Genomic DNA, 8,283 nt, shown 5'->3' on the forward strand with positions numbered 1-8,283 from the left:
AATTTCAATAAGAATCGGAAAAATTAACAGTAGTTCTAACATGTGTTTTAATAAAATTAACAGGAAAATATCAATTTAGATTAAATGTCAGTATAAATGTAATCATATTAAATTTATGATGAACTGTAATTATTTTCTTTGGCATTTTGCGGAAACGATGTTTATATATAGTTCAATATTATTAAAAATAATATCTAGATGAGTATGTTCCTGGATTGTCTTTACAAGAAGAAAAACTTTTTTTTATTTACATTTTGAGGAAAATGCATTCTTCATAAAAAATGTTCCTTGTTTTAAAGTGGTTAATCCCGTTTCATTTACATGATATAATATTTTATGTAAACGGAAGGGAAACGGAAGGGAGCTGATATGGAAGGTATCCATTTAGAGAAAATTCAAAAAAACATGAAAATATAGTTGAAATTTCGTAAAAATTAAAAGGCGTTTCTATAGTAATATAATTTCCATTTCTTTCTTTGATAGATGTTTTAATTAATTATAATTAATGGATTATTAATTTTGATTAACATCATATTTTTTGCTGTTGTTAAAGTATCACATTTTCTGATAACTATTTCCCCTTTCCGTAGCATTTAACTAAATAAATTTTGTGCTTCTGTCACATTTTAAAACAAAACATAATATGACGTTTCCAAATTATTATTTTTTAGTATTTAAGATCTTTTGAAAAAAAAACAATGTATAATAATTAATAATTATAAAAAAGAATAATATATGCGACAGCAAAAACTTGCAGACTTTTTTAGCAAAACACGAGGCTATTAAAAAAATGAACAGCGATATTAATAGTTTGTAATTTACATAATTAATAACACAGAAATATAAATTTTAAATTATGATTTCCACCACGCGATATTTATCATTTTTTCTTCTGTATATATACGACCAGACAAAATTGGATTATAACTGTGTTTCATAAACAACATTTTTCTAGAGATTTGTTACCCGGCTAGTTTATATTCATTGCCTCAGATGATATACAGAGTGTTTATCGAATTTAAACGCCAAATTTATTGGGTGTTTTTGAGATGTTTGAGATTTTATTCATCTTTCATGTTTTTTTTTGTGAAAAATCTGTAGTAGAGTATTTCCTGATCAAATTAAGACAAAAATCAGAATGTATAATGTGCATGATTTAAGTATTATTCTACCATTTTGAATATATTTAATGAAATTGTTTCTATCTAAGTAATTAAATTTATATATCTGTTACCACAGTGATATTTTTAGACGTATATGTTAATGTAGCCAATAGCCTACTCAACTAGACGATACTTTCACGTATCCTGCAAAATCGTACCATCGACAGAATGACCAATTGAATTGTCCCAGCTATTTACCGTACCGTTTTGGTATTGGTTAATTAATATTTAAGGCTCACCCAAATTTTAGACACGCCTACTTAAGTAAACAATTTGTTTATAACAATTTCTTGACTCATATGAAATAGAAAACTAAATATTTTTTTTTAAAAAATACTGTTAAAATTAACAACTTCTTTAATTGCGCTTGATAGAACATTTCGGAAATGCGGTTTTTAGTTACTTTGAAAGAATTTTGACTAAAAAGATACACCGTATACTCTTATAAATAAAATTAATAGAGAAACATCAACAGTCGGGAAGACAAGAAACCTTTTAAACTTTTTGAATCTTATTTAATCTTTTTGTGCAAAAGTCTCATTAGATTATTTTGAGACTTCAAGTCAAACGTTGCAAAAAATTACAAATTTAAATTATTTTTAATTTTCTCTAGGCATATACAGGGTGGCGCACCTTATTCGCCTCGGTTGATTATACGAAAACGGCAAGACGTAGAAACAAAATATTTTATGGGTATATGTAGGAAAGCAATGTGCATAATTTAAAATTATTTTGAAATGTACAGGGTATCTCAAAACTATAATCCATACCAAAGTTATATTTTTTCTTATGGAACACCCGGTATTTTATTTCATTTTTCGATTCTTGGACCAAAAAAAAGAATTTATTATAAGGGTTAAATATGTGGTAAAATCTTTGGTTTTTGAGATATTTAAAGATATTTAAATATGCATGCTACAGTAGAATATATTATTAACACCCTGTACATTACTTTTCAGAACTAATTTTTGTGCTGAGTTTGGTGAGGTAGAGAAATAAACTTTACTGAAAAATGTTATTGCTTTATTAAATTTATACAGAAGTACCAAAAATTGCTGATCTATTTTAAGGATATATTTTATATAAAAACTTCGTTATTTCAAATGCAACACCCTGTATTTTTCAAAATATATCGAAGCAGATTCAAATGCTCTTTCAAACTATATTTTCCGTTTCCTATGCCTATCTAACTGAGATTTTGAACAAAAAGCGTTTTTTCAAAAAAAAATAGCGATCAAGATGGCTGCTATCGCCATGGTTTGGTTAGGTTAGGTTAGGTTGTGATCCTGAATCTTTGAATAAGAAGACTAAGGAAGGAGCATATCACAGATCACGTAAAGAGCATATCAAAAATCTTAGGTCCACCGCGATGGGCCTCAAATATGGCCGACTTAATTTCCGGTTTATCAGTGCCGTTCTAATTTTATTTAAAAAATGTAAAACTATGATGTAGGGTAGACGTTATAGGTAGATTCAATAATTTTGTTTTTATTTTACGTTGTGAATAAATGTTGGTAGTTATTAAAATTCTTATAAAATATAAAATTCTAATAAAAATAGATAAGTTATAATAATTATTTATAACTATAAACATCCGATACGCTACTGAAACAGGTAAGTCAAATTGACGTATCTAAATTCTTTGACATCTAATCTTTGACAAGTAGTAAATAAAAGCAAAAATGCAAGAAAAAATACATAATTAGTTAATTTAAGTGAATTTCATAAATGATCGGTTTACTACACGTATGTATATTATATTATCACTTAGAGTATATTATATAGTCACTTACTAGCGAAAACTTGTTCCATTATTTCACTCGATTTTTGCCGAGATCTACCGCACGCTACACAACCAACTATTTTAGAGTCATTTGTGATAAATCGCGATAGTGTCACTGTTAATTTAAGTTCTGCCACAATTTCCATCTAGATTTACTACCTTTATACAACTATCAGTAGTAGAATAAATAACATAAAATAAGCTCCTTAAAGACTGACAAATCCATAAAATTTCAAATCAAATTCAAATGTGTCAATTGAATCAATGAATCGTCAAACAGAACTGTCAAGGATCCCCACCCTAGAGTGCTTTTTCCGCCCACCATGCATGAATACGTGGATAGCATTATGCTCCTTCCTTAGTCTTCTTATTCAAAGTCCTGAATATATTATTTTAATTTTTAACATCTATCAAATAATAATGATTTTCGATAAAATAGTAAAATTATAAAACTAACTAAATATATATTCTTTCAACAGGTTCTATTGGAGTAATGTTGATGAGTCCAAAAGATTTTTGGAGTGAGAAGTTGAAGTACATTGATGTAAGAAAACTGGAAGATTTACTTCATCAGGTTAGTATCCAGAATATATTGTTATAAACAAAAAAAAAAGTAATTTTAGACAGGGAAATTTAAAAAGGCCCAATCAATAAATAGTAATATTTCTGTCAAAATTTAAATATTTTATTATGAAACGTAATATCTACTATAATCATCATGCGATCTTTGTTATAATAACTTTTTTTTTTAATAAATAAGTGCGACCAACCTAGGGCAATTTTTTCTGAAGCCGCCACAAAATTTACTTATTAAAAATGAAAAATTCTGAAGCCAGCCCTGTGTTAGGGGTGTTGCTCGAACTAAATGACGGCACGTGCCGGCACACGACCAAAAAGGCAGGTCAGTCCCATTTCTACCTTTTATCTGGTCTTCGGTAGCTCCACATTACTTCCGGTATCAGACATTCATTGTCTTCCGCAACATTTTTTTTCTGTTTCATTTTTGACGCGCTTTTTTATCGGTTTATTTTTTGGTTGCGCGTGAAAAATATTAGTGTTTGGAAGAATGCCAATGAAGAGAAAATATATCAGAAATATGATTGGTGGTTTGGAAATAAATGAATTGTTTGTTTGTTCTAGAAGAAAACAACAAATAATGTAATAAATATACAGGTTCTGAATATGTGAGAAGTTAATTTGTTGTGAATTTATTTTTTAAGGTAAGTACTCCAAGTTGTTTTTTGTTATAATGATTTTTTTCAAACTAAGGTTTTACATTTCAAATTGTAAACGAATTTTTAAGTTTTTTTTTATTTGATGTTTCTGGCAAACATGTGAGCGTCGAATCTGAACCACCCTGTACAGAGTGGTTTCTTAAAATTTATTCCATAAAAATAATTGTGGGAAAACCAATACACCTACAAAACAGTAAAATATGCACATAAGTCTACAGGGTGTTTAAAAACGTGCCACGTCTTCATTAGGGTAATTCCTCACGTAAAATAAGATTTATTTTTACATCAACATAGACCGACTCTGCTTTGTTTCGTACCTACAGGGAGGTAAAATCTTCATTTTTTTTTCTATTTATTAAAATTTTCTTCCAATTGCCTTTAACGATTTGAATAAAATTTTGAGGGCGGTAGTTACTATAAGTGCGACATATTTTAGTGCTAACAAAGTATCGACATATTCACCAGGGACGTGCACATGGGATATCACTGAAATATTTCTTTCAAAAAACATGTGCGCCACTGACTTTTATTTATATTGTTAGCGAAATTGATGAGTTAAACGTAATTTTATTAATTTGGATTAAGAAAGTCAATAAAAGCAACCTTTAAAAAAATTAATGTCATTAACTGACCAAATTGTTAGATAAGCACACATTGATTCCCCATCAAAAAATATGAAAAAATGTTCCTACAAAATATGGGAGGTAAAAATGCATAGTTTTAAAGACAGTTTTTTTGTAATTATCTTAAATACCATTATTATTATTTTTTTTAATTTGCTGTAGGTTGCTCTGAACATAATTGTTATAAATTTGAATAATGTTAATAAGACAAAAAAAATAAATTAAATTAAATAAATAATTTATTAATTTTATTTTTATTTTTGTTAATAATTGTTATTAATGAAATTGCGTCTATCCCATCAAGGAGATCGAAATCAACAAAATATCTAGAGACAAATTATCATCGCCATCAAACGGCCTACACAATTTTGCTAAGAAGAAAAAAAAAATTCAGTGGCGCACTGTGCACTTGATTAAAATTTATTGAAATCTATTTCTAGAAAATCTGACTTTTTTCTCGTATGGACGTCATAAAATGCCACTATTCCTCGTTCGAGGACCCAGTTGACACCACAACTGGCTACTACGACGACTATCATCGTCAGGATTTCTATAACAAGTCCGCCATCGACCAGGAACACTATAGAGAGGTTTCATAAAGTAGAAGACGCCATCAATTTGAAGGCCCAATCCCAACTAGCGGCTACCACCTCGCCGGATATTTATGACAACAACAACACTTACGAGTCATTTTTATCCGCTTCCTCGTTAGCCGAAGAAAAATCAGCTATGGTGAGTACCTACAGTAATTTTCGTCAATTTAAAAAAAATCAACCTTAGAGAGCGTGAAACATATAGATACTTTTTTTTCTTAAAGGTATCTGAAGCCAACATAAAAGATTACACTATTAACCCTAGAAAAATAAATAATATAATTAAAATACTATTTATTTAAGGAACTTCTATGTAGAAGATCCTCTAGTTTTGGTCTTGTATATTTATTCATCACTATTTTAAATGTTGTTCTAGGAAACATCAATTTCTTCACGCTTCACAAAGATGATGACTTCGACAACAACAACAAAAATTTAAATTTCAAAAGCAGAAAAAAAAAACGAAAACGTATCGTCAGAGATAGACCACCGTCTCCTACGATCCTGAAACGAAGAAGACTGGCAGCTAATGCCCGGGAACGAAGAAGAATGAACGGGTAAATTGTTTAAACCCGCTGTACAACTTGTCGTCCGATAAGTTGTATGGTCTATGAACATCTTATATGGCATTTTTTATTTTTAGATTGAACGAAGCTTTTGACAGATTAAGGAAGGTGATACCTAGTTTAGATGCTGAGCAGAAACTCAGTAAATTCGAGACACTACAGATGGCTCAGTCATATATTTCAGCTTTGAGGGAACTATTGGAAATGCACAAATAACTACAAAATAAAAGAGTAACTATTTTTTTTGTTAATGTAAACATACCTTCTAGTCTAAATCCAAAAAATATTCTAATAGAATGTATATTGTAAATTTATTCAGCCTGCCCTGATCTCTTTATATGCCATTACGCGTTTGTTTTACGTTGCGACATATTTGCTGTATGATTTCCGCATTGGATATGCTTAAAATGTATTTATTTTCTATTTGTGAGAGTTATTTTTGTAAATAAATTTTAGAAAACACGTTTCAAAGTTTATTATCTCTAAAATAAAGTTCTTAACCTTTGAAATGAGTGTTTGTTTTGATGAATAATGAATAAATAAATTATTATCCCCTTTTTCCTTCTTTCTTATAACATTTACCTAGTTTATTATTGAAAAATAGCTGTTAATACTTACAATATGTCGTTAAGTTTGGCTCAGTAGTATATAACAACAGCTGTAAAAGTACTATTTTTCATAAAGGGCGATTTTTCAAAAACTGGCGGTAAATTGTTTTCAGCTTTTGAGATTTTGTGGGCAACTTAGGAACTAATAAAATTAAGGTAAAGGTACCTGTATTTCAGGTCCTGTCGCCACCTATCGAAGGATTGCGCTAAACATCACCACCATTTTAAAGCGATCTGTAGTCGTAAATAGGTGGTGACATCTAACAAAGAAATCTGAAAGCTAACTTGATTTTTGATTAGGAATCTGTCTGTAATTTACGGTTCTGCTGACATCTAACAAAAAATTACCAGACTTACGACATTTTTAAAGAAATCTGTAATTTTGAGGTCCAAAAAAGTGTTGAATCAGAGCCATCTATGCGTAGAAAATAGTATTATTAACGATTTTAACCCTAATAAAAATTTTATTTATTTTTCTTTGAAAATCAAGAAAAATCTAAGAAATTAAAGAAAATCTTTGATTATATGCCTATGCAAGAACATACTAATCACATATTTATGTGTCCCAGCTATAGTTTGAGTATTGTAGTGGTAAGAACAGTTAATATTTCACTATTTCATTTAGCAAAACTTTACCGGTGATTGAAAAAACAGTCTAAACATGGTCTAAAATGGTCTAAACTATGTATTTGTATTAAAACCTAACGAATATGTATTATAAATAAGTATCCATATAATAATTTGCTTTGTTCTTTGTTTCAGCGAAGTACAGAATCCAAACATCATTCGTCGAAGATTGCAGTAACTTTTTTAAAGATAGCTTTATCAGGCCAATAATATAAGGTAAGTTTTATAATGATACATATTTTGATGAATAATATATACAGGAAAATATATACTGTGTCTGAAATACTCTACAGTAGAGTATAATTTATATAGCAGTAGTAAATACAATAGTTTGTAACTATAGTTGATCATTAGTAGATGAAGTAATGTAATAAATGCATAAGTTATGCATTAAAACTAAGACAAGTCTATAAGTCTATTGTGTAACAATTATCTTAATAGTTATTAAAGCTTTGCTTTATTTTTTCAGATCACAAACCCACATCAACAATGTAAAAATAGAAGATACGACTCTACCAAGGTAGGTTTTATAGTTTCATATCAAGCATTTGCCTTTTATGTTAACTAAATGTATTTTTTTAGCACTAGTTTCAGCAGAGATTGCAAGATAGGGATGAAGAATTAATAAAACAAATATCAATGTATGTATTATAAAGATTTATTAATCAATTCAAATATTTTCAAGTGCTGCTGCTTCTCTGATATAACTCCCAATCATATATTGTTTTTTAAGATATATTGACCCCCTTGTTGAGATATTGTTAAGTTTGTCTCGACCCCCTACTTTAGTCTGACAAGAAATCTTTCAAAATTTGTATTTTGAATATAAATGCCTTGGATTTATTAAAAAAAAACTATAAAAATATCTATTCACAGATTAAAGATATTTAAAATAATTGTATCAGATTTCGACATATTTTAGTCTGTTATTAATATTTAGTAGAAACATAATAAAAATATTATTTTTCCATGTGAGAAGGAAGTTATACAGAGAATATACTATTTTAAATAACGGTATTTAAAAAAATTACAATATAACTAACAATTATTAAATAAATCATTTTTTATATGTCTGCCCTCAAATT

General features: G+C 28.8%; 1 long non-coding RNA gene across 1 annotated transcript; it reads left to right on the top strand.

Annotated features, from left to right (window-relative positions):
* The first annotated feature begins 7,033 nt into the window (after positions 1-7,033).
* On the top strand, positions 7,034-8,269 carry LOC115880702. Its single transcript, XR_004049928.1, has 4 exons — positions 7,034-7,162; positions 7,334-7,414; positions 7,668-7,718; positions 7,781-8,269. It is a non-coding gene; the product is annotated as an uncharacterized LOC115880702 (long non-coding RNA).
* The last annotated feature ends 14 nt before the right edge of the window (positions 8,270-8,283 follow it).

The sequence above is a fragment of the Sitophilus oryzae genome, unplaced genomic scaffold, assembly GCF_002938485.1.
Source record: "Sitophilus oryzae breed Bouriz unplaced genomic scaffold, Soryzae_2.0 scaffold_1644_pilon_pilon, whole genome shotgun sequence".
Taxonomy (NCBI): Eukaryota; Metazoa; Arthropoda; class Insecta; order Coleoptera; family Curculionidae; genus Sitophilus; species Sitophilus oryzae.